General features: G+C 38.9%; 1 protein-coding gene across 1 annotated transcript in view; it reads left to right on the top strand.

Moving 5' to 3' along the window:
• The window catches only part of ARPP21 (cAMP regulated phosphoprotein 21), a 404,051-nt gene that overhangs the window by 95,737 nt on the left and 294,206 nt on the right, over positions 1 to 14,108 (top strand). The window contains exon 2 of the transcript XR_003989920.1: positions 12,023 to 12,181. The gene's annotated coding sequence lies outside the window, so the exon portion shown is untranslated. The remainder of the gene's footprint in view (positions 1 to 12,022; positions 12,182 to 14,108) is intronic.

The raw sequence follows: 14,108 nt of genomic DNA, 5'->3' as shown, positions 1-14,108 counted from the left end.
GGGACTTTGGTCCTGTTGCTTGATGCTTAAGGCAAAGTGGTAAACCCAGTTTGTTTATGTTAATGACAAAACAAATATAGTCTGTGCAGCAGAGCTGCACAATTTGAATGATATAAAAGCAAGGGAAGGATGGCTCATGTTTGTATCTGTTCACACACAACAAATTATTCCTGTGAGACTGGGAACACTTCCTAAAAATCCAAACATACTGGTTAATTTTTATATCAGTAGTATGTGGAAGATCCGTGTGTGCCTAAGATTTGGTTATGCCATGCAAAGTAAAACCACAGGTACCAGAAAAGTTTGTAGCACAGGCAGGAGAGGACACAGCAATACAGATGAGTGAAGTTCTCCAGATGGCAAAGCAAGTCTGAGGTAGAGCTGAGAATGAACATCATTGTTCAATCAAAATCCACTGCCATAAATTGCAGATGTTTCATCTTTTCTAAACACTGACTAAAAAGAATAGGATGGTAGTAACACTGAAATGGTGACAGCCTTGTCCAAGAAATACTGATATCAAAGTGTTTGTTGTGCAGTTTTCCCATCCCTGATAACCCATATTCCACAAGATTTATTTCATAGCAAGCTTTTCCAGCCTTCAGATCTATTCACTGAAGGAACTGAGAACAAAATCACCTCACTGTTTTGTACAGCTCAGGGAAAGAAGTGTGAAGCAGGTACAATGAAAGAGAGACTTCCTGCTTTGCTTTCCTGGCTGCTGGTCTGAAAGGGCTCCTTCCCCATGCTCATGTGCTTCAGCGGTGACTGTGGAGGTGAGGGAAGGAGTATGTTGGGTATGAAGAAAGGAGCATGAAGAAATTGTGTTCAGGGGTGACTATTGCTGAGAGGTTACATTGGTCACAGGCTTTTACTTTCAGGCTCTCAACAATTTTAGATAAAATGTCTCTTTTAACTGGATTGGATCCATTTCTCTTTGATACAGTGGATCATGCAGTATTCCACTGTGGACTAGCTGGTAATGCCTTTTTCCCTATTCTTCTCAAACAGGCTGGTCATTCTCTGTCCAGCAAAGCCTTTCTCTTTAGACTTCATCAGATGCTGCTGTTGTCCTTCTTTTGCACAGGATGTCTTTTGAAGAAAATGTTGTACACCTTGTTTAGTGTCTTCAGTTTGCAAATAATGTTGATTTATGTCTACTTTTCTGCAGCAACAAAGGACATAATTTTCCTGTTGAGACAGTGTTTGAATGATAGGGTTCTGATAAGGCAGAAATGATAATGGGTGCTGGAGGAACAGAACGCAATCTTATCTGTGTTCGGACTTGGCATCCATCACTGTTGTGTCTGACTGCCCCTCAAAATGATAAATGCAGCATCCTCCCTTCTGTCAAGAGGGAATGGAAGTTGTTTGTTGCTTTTTACTTTTCAGTGAGGGTATAATGAGGTGGGAAAATGGACTTACACGTTTCTGGGTTTTCTACATCATCTTCTCTAGTGGTAAATTCCACTTTTACCACGTAACTTCTGCTCACCCACACTTCCTTCTTGAGCTTGACATTCACTTCTATCACTTAAGTCAGTGTATCTGACTCCAAATGCAATTCAGCAACACATTTACAAGTAAAAAGAAGCTATTTTTACCTCATCTTACTTTGGATACTAATAAAAATAATTCCTCATTCCCTTGTGTTTCCAACATCAACTCTTAAGAGAGCATATGATAAGGAACTGATACCATGCTCTTTGATACCTCCTTGGCTTGAACAGAAAGGAGAAGCTTGAGAAAGGCTTTTCATATGATTGTTTTTAAAGATAGGTCTGTGGCCACCCAGAATTGTTCATTGCTGGCTATGACTGATGCTGGTTACTGGTCTCCTACTGCCTTTTTTGAAATGGTAAGATAAATTTTTATCATTGTCAACATTGCCAAGATGCCGTGAAAATTAAGCTGTGTGCTTTTTTACTCTCCCTGCAGATACATACACACGGTCCCCCTCACCATCTTTTTCAGCTTGATGTATAAGATAATTTGTAGTTAATTCCAAGAAAACAGATGGAAGAAATGCTCTTAATAATACTACCTCCAAGTGCAGGTGAAACAATGCCTGAACTTTTCTAGGTCACAGCTTTTGCTTCTGCTTCCACACTAATGTCTGGGAAGCAGAACCATAAAGCACAGGAGGAGAGGCTGGTACCCAGGTGCGATAGTTGCTATTGAACTGAAAACGTGTGGGTTTTGTGGGGGTTGCCACAGCAACAACATCATTTACAGAACATAATCCTGTTAGGAGAAAACATTTTTAAACTGAGCTAATTGTACATGAGTATATATTGCTTCACAACCTGTTTTGGGAAGATTTCATTTTTAGGATGCTAATAAAAGACTGATTAAAAGCATTACACATTGTCCTAAATTGCCTACAGAAAGAGAGGACATAAAAATTATGTAAATTATTGCAGGTATCCTTAGATTGAACCAGTATGATAACGTAAATTAATTCACGTGCTCATGCCTGTATTGGAAGTCAGAAGGTAGCAACTGTACCTGCATTACAGTACCAGCTTGGTCAAACTCTGGTCTTTACAAAAGCATTCTTTAAATGGCTCTTTCCCTTAGAGACCCTTTTCATTCCTTTAGACTTTCATATCTGTCTGTGTTTTAGACATTTTGGTAAGATTTCCTCTGCACTGACTTTGCACTGCACCCTAAGAGGTGTATAAAGCTGGTTGATAATTGACTGAAAGCAAGCTAAGGGATTGTAAAAAAGCAGAATGAATAAAACTGGGATGAAGTGTATCACCTGTGAGAAGGCAAAGTTAGATTTAGGGAAAAATCAGAAGGTAAAAAGGAGTGCTGAGATCTGCAGGCGCTATAAGGAACCAGGGATTTTCAGCTCAGTATTCTAAGAAGTTATGTTTAGAAGTCTGTCCTTTTTATTTTAGCATTGCTTCAGAGAAATGTTGCTGCCACATATCTGTGTAATAGAAACAGAGATGTTGTCAATGGTTAAACAGCAGGATTGTACCTATTGAATTATAGCTGATGGGAGTCTTCTGCTTAGTAACGCTCCTGGCCACCAGTCACGTTTCCTTTCAAGAGGTGATCGGTAGGATTCATTAACACTGCAAGTCAGGGAGGTCAAGAACTCAGAAAGGTTCAGAAGGGATTTGAATATCTGTACAGCAGCTAAAAATACTTGCAGTTACACAATATTGGTGATTACGCTTCTTTGTATCCTCTCCCTTTCAGTGCCCCTCCAATCCATATGCGGCTGTCTTCCATTTGGGTCCTATTTATACCTGAAACAAATGGGATGGATGCTGTGGGAGGCATGGTGTGTATGTGGACACAAGTTCTCAAGAGTTCTTCAGCTATAGTTTTTTTTGCAGCTGCAACTTTACGAAAGAATAACGCTGTTCTAAAACAATTGCTTCTTACTTAAAAAAAAGAAGTTGTTTTTAGGTTTTTGAAATGTCCCTCCTCCTATTTGAAAAATTAAAATTGAGATGTCAGGTCTATGGAAAGGAAGAAGGAGGAGTTTGTAAAACCTGTTGCTTTTAAGATTGTTTTACAATAAAAGCCAACAGGTCCCACTGTAAACATGGGAAAGTAGCAAAATGAAATGGTTTCATTGATCCAAACCAAAGGAAAGGCACCATTAAAAATATTGGATATTTTCACTCTCTGTCCTCTTTGAAATCTAGAAAATTATCCTTTTTGCCTAACTCTGCGAGCTAGTAAGTAGCATTTTGGACCAAACAGAATGTTTTCATTGTATTGTTCACTGAACATCATTAATCTGGTTCTTTAAGGCAAAAGCATATGTGACTCTCTCTCTTTATTCTTTCTACTTCTCCTTTTCTAAATCAACTAAAATCTCTAAACCCTAAGGGTAGCTATTATGCCTGCAGAATGAAAAATGCATTGCTTGCAAAACAACTTTGATTCTTGTTTCCATGGGATTTTTTTCCTCAGGTTTAACATTTCTGCCAAATCATGTAGTGCTGACCCGTATGGTACTCCATTGATTTTACTAGGTCATTAAAAAAAAAATCTTTAGACAAAATCATTTTAGTTTACAGCCTTTCCAGATCATGGTGCTCAGCCTGATTGTTGATAACAATAACATTTCACACAGAAATTAATCAATAATTAGGATGGCAGAGTGGTATTAACCCCTGCACAGCATGTTGTTCAGCTCTTAAGAGGACATGTCAGTGTCAGGGCAGTTTTTTCAAACCAGGCTGGCTCTTCTGTGCTGCTATTTAAAAATGATAGAAAGTAAAATACATGAAACTGCTGCCCACCTCCCTCAGAAAGGTAAAAATCAGCTGTGGGAGAGCCTGGATTTTGTATCCCTGCATTGTCTCAGATACCTGGATCACTTTGTCTTGCGGAGGACATTAAGCTGCCCAGGCACAAAGAGGCAGCGTGGCCTGTGCGAATTTGTTAAAACACTTCAGTTTTTACCTTTAGAACTGTTTCAGGATGCTGTTTTGTTTCCTGTAACTATAAAGTGGAAATAATTTTCCTATCTGTATTTGGCATTCCCTTTTGGTGCTTCTAAAAATCTGTCTTATGTTCTTTCTTTGTGACTTCTTCTCTGTGCTAGATTTTTTCTAGAGCTGTGTATCAGGGAAAGTTCTAGGTACAGATTCTGAGAGTAAATTACATTTCATTCTGTTGCCTTCCATTTTATCGTGCTAGCAGTGAGCATAGCAGTCCAGAACAAGGCAGTGCTTATGTGCATGAAGGCTGAGCATGGGAAGACTGCTTGGGTAGTTCTCTTCATTCTGGCTAGGCAACTTCTTCCTATGCAACGAAGCAAAGAATCCAAAATCTCCATCAGGCCACATCTTTCAGAGGGTTTCTGCAGGCCAGGCTCTCCTGCAACACAGTGGGACAGGAGGTATGAGGTGCCAAGTCTCTGGTACACTGGGAGGCATGAAGAGGAGGGAAACAGGGGGCAGATGGAGAAACAGGTAATGCAGGAGTGATGTTCTGAAGGGCTGGGAATGGAGAAACTCTCAGTTGTGAAAGGAGTTGGAAGTGAATAGGAATGACGTGCTTGGAAGTGTCCATCTGAATTTAAATTTGATCCCAGTTCTAGTTCTGGGTGTTTGCATATAGCCTGATCCAAAGACCATGGGGAGGAAGGGTACTTAGACTCCAGCAGAGGCTGAATATGAGGATAATCTTTCTTTTTCTCCTCTCATGAATAGAGGCACATCAGTATCTTATTTTTAGTTTTTAAAACAAAAAAAAAAAACCCTCTTGTTTCACCACTGTTCATTAATTGTTATCCAACAGCATTTGCTTTGTGTTGATTCTTATGGATTCTATTGTGGTAGCCATCGTAATAGACTGATTTCCAGGGAAAGGGAGCCTACTAGGTAGGTGCTATAGTCTTACAGTTAAATAAAGCTTGTGGGATTAATTGTGTGGTATTTTGCAGAGAGGAAAGAAAAAAGAAGACTAAATTTTGAGCCTACTCTTCACAAGTTCCACTTTTCCAGCAAATGACAGGTGTCCCTTTTCTTGTCAGACACTGAATTTCTCACTTATCCAAATGAAGAGACTTCAGTTGTCCCTTGCTGTTGCTGAAGGAGTAATTTTAAAGATGATATAATTACTGAGTTCTGTTATGACTTGTGTTACTCCTGCCAGATGCTATGGTAGGACCCCCATCCACACTAATGTATAAGATCTGATGTGACATAATTATTCAGTCCATGTATTGGAAATCTGGAGCCTCAGCTTCTTTCCTTCTTTTTCTTAGGTTATGAAAAGGATACAAATGACAGAAAAAAAGTCTTTCCTCTTTGCTTGAAGTTCGAAAAGCCCTAGTCTGAGCCCCGCAGAGCTCCCCTTAATGAGTGTTTGCAAAAATACTCCAGGAAATAAACTTGTCCTTTGAAGGAGATAAAACCACCAGAAACTCCAAACTACATTTTATAGAACAAATCTCTTTCTACGGAACCCACTCTATTCAGTAATAAGCTGCAGTATGGAGACACCTGAAAAAATAATCAGCAATGTTTTAATCAAGGTCAATTCTGTCTTTTTTCCATGTATTTTAAAAAGGTTCTTGTGGGAGGAATTGGTAATGACTTTGAAAATGCTTAAGGAAGTGAATGTCACAACTGAGAATATCCAGTCTAAAGGTAAATGTGTTCTACATCAGCATTTGTATGTAGTTCAATGAATAAACTACTACAGTAACAGGAGAAAGGTGTCCAAATTGCATAAGTCTTCAAAAAATCCAGTAACAACTCCTTTTAGCAGAGCCTTTGGACTTTCCCGCGTTCAAAGGAAGAATGCTTTTGAAAGCTCCATCTACGTAATTTTCTTTCTTTTCTGAGTGATAATTATGTATGTATTTTTACATTTGCCTTTTAGACTCTCAGGCACAGATCAGTATACCGTTGTAAATGAGATGTTATGGGCCCATCAGTAAAGCATTGGGCCTCAGAGGATTATCAGACAGGATGAAGGATGCTGGGCAAAGGTATTCTTGGAAAAGAAAGGAGAGTGTGATTTGAGAGCAATGTTGAAATAGTCTTCTCCTGGAACAATGAAAAGGAGCAACACAAAGTGAGAACTCAGTTAATCAAACTGTCTATCACTAAATATAAAGCTTAGCTGCCTCTGATCTTTGCAATGCCTCCTCTAGGCATTTTCACCAAAGCTTCTATTTAATAACTGCTGTGGTGGTTAAATCTTTATTTTTTTGTTAAAAGAACTAAACCTTGCTTCTAATTAAGTTGTCCTACTGGTGGCAGCTAACAAAAATCTCTGTATGTCTGGAAGGAAAACAGTAGAAAATAAAGAGCTTGGGTGTCTTGCCAAGGGCAGGGAGCTTTTGGCGTTTTTGGAGGATGCTTGAGATCATTACAGTCTCTGAATCTTCCAAATCCAGGAAAAAGACACACAATCAAGTAACTTACAGTTTGTTCATTAACATTGCTGCATTAGTGTATGTTGCCTTCAGATCCTGTCTCCAGAGGTTAAGAGACTAAAGACAAGTTATTATTTTAGGATTATGCTGGGGAAATATTATTCCGTAATTGTCTTGGTTTCTATATTTTCACTTGCTTATGCATTACTGGCTAACATCGGAATGGTCAAGACGGATCTTTTATCTGACTGAATATGGCTACTTGTTGAAATCAAAACATGCACCTGAATTTTTATGACTTCTATTTAACATAGACAGCTCTGTCAGAACAGAAAGGAAGAAAATAGTATGCTTCATAATACCCTGGTGATAGAAACTGTACGACTAGACTGTAATGAATGGACAACTTTGTCTTTGCATCCTCAGATTTTCTGACGATCTTGCAGTGCCTGTTAGACATTTCTAGGATGAAATGAGTGTGTTTGCCACTCCAGGACATTTCCTGAGAACCACTTTGGACATATTCTTTGAAAGTTTAGTTTTATTCTGAAAAGTGACAATACTAAAGTGTCACCTTTTAACTTATCAGATCTGCTCCATATGTGTGCTCAGAGTTTTATCTGCTGAATTCAGAAGCAAAAATAGGTCTCTGCTGCTTGTTTTACTCTTCCTCACCCTCAGAAGTGGCACAGCTCCATGAAGAGATCTCCATACATCTCCTTTTTGTGTATCTTTATCATTAGAAGCATTTATTGAGTTTTAATTACAAGAATACATCAGATAGCCTCAAGAGATTGTATTTGAATCAGTGATTTCAGCACTATTTCAGTATATACATTGATACAGGGGAACTACCAAGATAGGATAACAGTCTTAATTAGTTATGCACAAATGTTATTTACTGATAGTCCTGTAGCAGAGAAGGAGGATCTAGGCTGGCTTCAGTTGCACAGGGGGTTTTTGAGAACGGCTACTGGGAGAGGAAATGGAAAGCAAATAGCCCATCTCTAAACCTCATAGATTTGATCTGAAATTCCTGAGACATCAACTTTCGAACTCCCTGTTGCCATTTTCACTGGACTGCTTTACTCAGAATAATTCCTTGGGTCCCTGAGCAGTGGAAAGGGTACCTAAAGGTAATGGAAAAGGACATTGAGATCATTTTAAGGTTTTTCTTTGAGCTCAATGTACCTGAGCAAGGGTAAGGCAAACCCTATTGTTCAAATTTCTGTGCAAAATTTTGCCAGAATGTTGTTTTTTAGCTTGCTAGTGAGGCTACTTCGTTTGTATAACTCATGTAAGCCATGCTGCTGAGTACTTTTATTTTTGTTTATAGAGCTTTGTATATTCCATGAAATGAACATTTCTCTGTCACCTTCATTGATGTCTGGAACTCTATGGAGAAAAAAACAACTCCTTATTAAAGATAGAGCAGTTCAAAACACAGGCTTTTCTTTCCCTAGATCCAAGTTACATCGAAGTCCTCAAGTTGTCTTATGGGGAGGAACTAAAAGTCTGTAATTTAAAATGAGTTGATATTTGGAGGTTTGCTCTCTATCCACATTTCCTGGCTTGAACCCAGCATAAATTTCTCACTAGAAAAAAAGAAAAAAGACAGCTAATCATAAACATGTTCTTGTGATGCTCACATGCTTGGAAACTATGGTAATGGATGTCGCATAAATACATAGACAGAAAACAAAACCTGTAATGGGATTAAATGTACAAAAGAAGCAGTTCACCTCTTCCCCAAAGCCCTTTAACCTCCCAGAGTAGTATATTTGGGTATTTTAATAAATTAAACAAATAGCAATTACATTGGAATGTTCGTAGGATTATAATTATGGCATGTTATTATTCATTTTAATGTAGTTATAGAAATGAGATACTGCAGGATTTTCATGTTTTCTGTTTGCCTTGCCTTTATGCGCCATTTAATTGCAAAGTGTAATCTAGTCCCCGTTAGTGAAATTTCCACCTAGGAGAGGTCTACAGGCTTTCATGGCTAGCTCTGTTCCGCTCCCCTACGGGATCACTCATTTTAATGAGAAATAAACATAGTGGGAAAGGCTCATAGGTGAATTGTTTCAATCCTGAAATAACTTTCCACATTCATATCACTCTCAATGCAGCAAAACTGAAAAACCTTTCATAATTGCCATGATACACTGCTTTTAGAAGCCTGGTAAGCAAAAGAAAAACTAGAATTGAAATGCTAGCTCTTGGGACTGAAAGGATAACAGAACAGCAAAGATGGGTGGAGGTGGAGAGTCAGGTGAAGCCACCTCAACAACATCTAAAGCCAGCACCATGCTGAGGCACAACATGGGTGCAACACCCACAAAAGAATTTGTCATGTAAATAGTACCCCTGTTGCTTTAAATCCATTAACCTCTGATGATCATGTGTAACTGATGTGGCGTTTGAATAAACAAATGAACACTGTGCTATTCGTGGCTTGGTAGACTATTGTAAAACTCATTGCTTCAGGCAGTTGACCAGCTTGTTGATGACATTTTTGCCCATGCCTTAGGGAAAAGTGAATCAATATTGGTTATTTACAATCCTTAGTGGCTGTGAGCCTCCTGTGCATATGGGATGTGATCACAGGACCAGCTACACTGTTCCCAGATCTTGTATTGATTCTATGCATGGAACAGAAATACAAACAGTAGAAGCCATCTTCTGTCTCCCTGAAACTGTTTGCTGTCTCCTGCTATAAAATAGCATGGATCATTTTTAAGGGTCTCTTTTCAGTTCATTGGGAAGAATGTCATTCTTCACATTAAAACAACCCATCCATGGGCATTGCCATTGCTCTGGAAATACTCAGCCAGTAGCACCTTAAGATGTCTCTGTTTTCTGCTTGGATGCTGCCTCTTCCAAGAAATATTCCTCTTGTCTCCTAAAGGTTATACTCTGGATAATCCAATCATTTTTTCCCAGTATCATGGGATTCGTTTTACCCAACTTCAGCATTTAACCCTTAGATGTTTTGTCAAAATATGTCTATCTAGGCTTACTGCAGTCAATGGAGAAGACCTCTCAATAGGTATTTGTAGAAGGTAGTTGTCTAATATACTGAAAAAAAATTGTCCTCTAGAGCATCTGTTTCCATTGACAACAGAAGTGGTCAAATCAGCTGGCTGTGTGTAGGTGCTGACTTTTTAGACTAAAGAAAGCTGAGATAGCGCACTGACCTGGGCAACAGGCAACATTCATGGTAAAGCAAACCAAAAATGATCACAATTTAACTGGACACTCAAATGAACTGTGCCAAAATATATGGATTGCATTCACTGTGATGTGTAAAGATGAACATATAAATATAATTCCTATCTATCTATTTATCTATCTATCTATATCTCCTGATGGAATGAATGCAAGGAAAATTTGAGCAATTGGTTCTATTATTTTTCTCTATTTTAAATGCAACATTGTTTCCTCTCCTATAGTGTCTGAGATGACATATATTTAACATATATCCATATGATATTACTCTGAAGGAGGTAAAGGAATATGAGCCCCATTTCACAGTTGATGAAGTGTGACAAACCAACTAATGCATGAATTTAGGCTCCTTTCTCTTTCTAATTTCAATTTCTTTAGATGGTGACACAGTGAGTAAACTTACAGAGGGACCTACAGAAGGGACTTAAGCTAGTTTCTCAATATAGCTTTTTTTTTGCTATGTATTGTCTGCTGGCTCACCATTCTTAGTTTTGATGATGTGCTTTTTTTCCCTTGGAAGGATTGTGCTAACCCACTGGACACAGCAACAATATTTACCTACATCTCGAATGTAGCCTGGATGATCACCCAGTTTTGAGATGAAAAATGACTATAAATTACTTCTTTTTTTTCAAGAGATGGGAGACAGGGATATGTTAAAAAAAATAAAATTATTTCTTTCTGCTGTTTTTCTTTTCTAAGGTTTTCTCTCTCTTTATTTCTGCCCCAATTTTTCTACCTCATGGCTTCTGTTTTCTCTCAAACATCATTTTTTAAGGGTTTGGACAGTATATTTTTCCATTGACTGTGTGTTTTGTTTTAGTACCACTAAATATGTGCACCAGTATCTACTTTTTTGTTTAATTCAGTAAGAAACTTAGTGTGCAAAGTATTCGGGTTGTGATTTTTCTCCCAGTTGACTCGGTAGTTTTGAGAAAAACTTTTCCAGTTGTAGCATCCTGCTCCAATTGGTTTGTTTCTTTTCTCTGACCTGACATTATCACAGTGGCACACTTAACTAGTTTTAGGTGGTAAGTATCAGCTAAAGATTTGGTAGTCAATGGAGAGTAGGATTCAGAGCTTAGAGGGGATGAACCATGCTCTGGAGACTCCTCTCTCCTTCTCTTGACTATGGGAGGGAACCAGGGCTTTGCTGACATGCCAAGAGTTAGGCATGATGAATCTGGGCCAATGAGTCTCTAGCCAATTAATTAGATGCTAACAACAAGTTAATTGCTGCAAAGCAGAGGTTTAACGAGCAATTTGGGTAAAGATTATTCTTTTTTGCATGCAAACAAAGATACTTTTGGTTTCATTCTGAGCCCATGTCAGAACTGGTCTTCCTAAATTTATCCCTCTGACCGCAAATTTGTGTATCCATTGCATATGAGATTAAATATGTTTCTAAGCACAAGATCAGAAGTTTCCCATCAATTTCAGTGAAGTTTGTGTCAAGTTCTGAGGTCCCGGGGACTTCATTTCTCCTTTTGGTTGTTAATAGGTCATATTTGTTAAGGATGTCATATGGTTTGCCACCTTCCTTTCTGCTACCCCAGGATTGACGTGGTAGAAACGAGACTTTTTAGCTTATGTAGCCCAAATTGTGCAATGTACACAGGCAGGTAGAAGCAGTCTGGGGACTTCTCAAGATTTTCTAGCAATTCCTGTTAAGACTTTGGGCATACTAATGCAGTCCTGGGTCAGGACTGACTGTCAAGTTTCACTCTGCTATGCTGTTTGGGAGAGAGGGGAGGATCCTCTTCTCCTTTTCCTTTCTCAGCATTCAGCCTTTGGTAGGCACCAACAGGGGACTTCCAGGATCCCCTAAAAGGTTCGAACTGTATCAGCTCCAAAGACTCTCAGCAAGACCTCTAATACCCTCAGACAGTGATAAGAATCTCTCCTAAATGTCTCTTTCTTTCCTCCTAGTGACGATGGCAGGTTGCTGATCTCTTCAGAGTGGGTCCTGTAGTCAGTAGGGTGTTTGAATCCCCCCCCAAAGGATGAACATCTGTCAACAAGGTGGTTCATTGGCATTCTGCTGTGAAGAGGGAAGAAATCTGCCTGTAGCAACACAGCAATGGCAAGGTCAGTGAAACCAAGGGGAGACAAAAAAGAGTTTGCAAGGCTTTTACTCTCAGTGGGGGAAATTAAAGGTGGCTTGTGTTATAAAATATTAAATAGTGATTTAATCAGCAGTGAGATATGTAAGTGAGCTTAATTAGAAATACATATTATTCTTTGACTTTAAAGCACAAAATGAAAAATTAAAGCAATCTTAGAGGATATGTAATCAGCGAGGAATAATATGTTGGAAAATGAGTCTGATGTTGTAATTGGTGTATGCAATTAAAATTAATTAATTTTAGTTAGCATACATGCATGCAAATATGAAATCAATGAATTTCAGATATTAAACTCATAATTATAGTGATACTATTGCCAGAGCTGGTGATAGAGGAATTGACTTTTCAATGGTAAATACTTGCTCTTCAGATATGAGGTCTGTTCTCTCTGCTGTCGTGTCAGGTTGAAACCTAATGATTAAAACTATCTGATCAGACATGATTAAAAAAAGGTGTTCAGAATCCCCCTCATTTTGGTTTGCACTTCCTGACTTCTCAGCTGTATCACTCACAGTCACCTATGGGGTAGCAGTAAGGTATTTTTCCATCAAGAGCAACTTGCGTTTAAGACATTACCACACACATACAGGTTGATAAACCTCCCCCCCCGCCCCGATTGCTCTCCCTCTTTACTAATACAGGCTTGCAAAACTGTGCTGTAAGCCAATGTAATGATCCAGCTTTGTGAAAAAGAAACCTTCCCTCTGGTTCCTATGCAGATTCTTCAATAACTTTTCACCAAACAAAGTGATTTTCTTTATTTCACCTACAAATAAAACCGACAGTGTCAGCAACAAAATTGCTCTAGTGTAAGAAAATTATACAGAATGACTGATCAAAATTTGCTTCAAGCCTTTGCAGTTCCTTGCTTTGGAGCCTGACATACTGTTACAAAAGCTGCCTTTCTGAAAGTCATCCAAGGTAACACAGGAGCATACAAAATCATTGTGTTTCTACTAAAATGAATAAAAAGTCTAAACCGACAGAAGTATGGTAACTCTAAAACTACAGCTATTATTAAACATTAGATAGGGTACATTATGCTCTGATATTTTTCGATCCAGTTTAGCCTAGCAATCAGCACCACATTTATCCCCTTCAGATTATAGCCGCAATCCAAGCCAGAAAGCAGACCCCTGTTGGCTCAAAGTGTCATTAAAAAAACAAAAAAACAAAAAAAAACCCCAAAGCGTTTAAAATAGCTTTGAGTAAACTTCCCTGTTCTCCCATGGAATAAACATCCAGAGAAGGAGAATTCAAGAGCACTCTCTAAGAGAAATGGGAAGGAAAGATGCTCTGATGAGGGCAGATCTGCCCTGCTTCCACTCATGCATACCAGCCTCCACCATGCCTGTGCTTTTCATGGACTCCCACATTCTCCCCTGTTCTGGCAGCAATCTATTCAGTGAAAATGTGTTTCCTTACTAAAGCCTCCAGCTATGTAAAAGCAACCACTTCTCACAGTGGGTATCTGTGAAGGCTGGCCTGGGTTACTGGAACAAGGTGCATGGGGAGGCTGCAGCAGTACCAATTAGGTACCAATTAGGTGGGTACCAGTTCTAGCACACCTTTGTGCTCAGCACCTGTCAGCTCAATAAGGAGAGCTGAAGCTGCTCCTACTCTGTCTTCCTCCACCTGTTCTAGGTACCTGTAGGTTTTTATTTCGTTGTCTCTTCCCCCTCTTTTGCACTGTATCCTGTCGGTGTGTGCACCGTATGTTAAATGCAAATTGATGTATTGAAGGAATGATAATTAGGTGATGTAGGTAGTCTGTGTGGAAAGATCATGTTTGTGTAAAAATGGAACCTGAGCAGAGTTATACAATCACCAGGAAAATGCCTGATTTGTCTAAGCGTTACCACTTTTATCCGCTGCATGCAATAGCAACA

Source organism: Strigops habroptila, chromosome 1 (genome assembly GCF_004027225.2).
Source record: "Strigops habroptila isolate Jane chromosome 1, bStrHab1.2.pri, whole genome shotgun sequence".
NCBI classification, from domain to species: Eukaryota; Metazoa; Chordata; class Aves; order Psittaciformes; family Psittacidae; genus Strigops; species Strigops habroptila.
The sequence above is the reverse complement of the archived record's forward strand: the minus strand, read 5'-3'. Positions and strand labels throughout refer to the sequence as shown.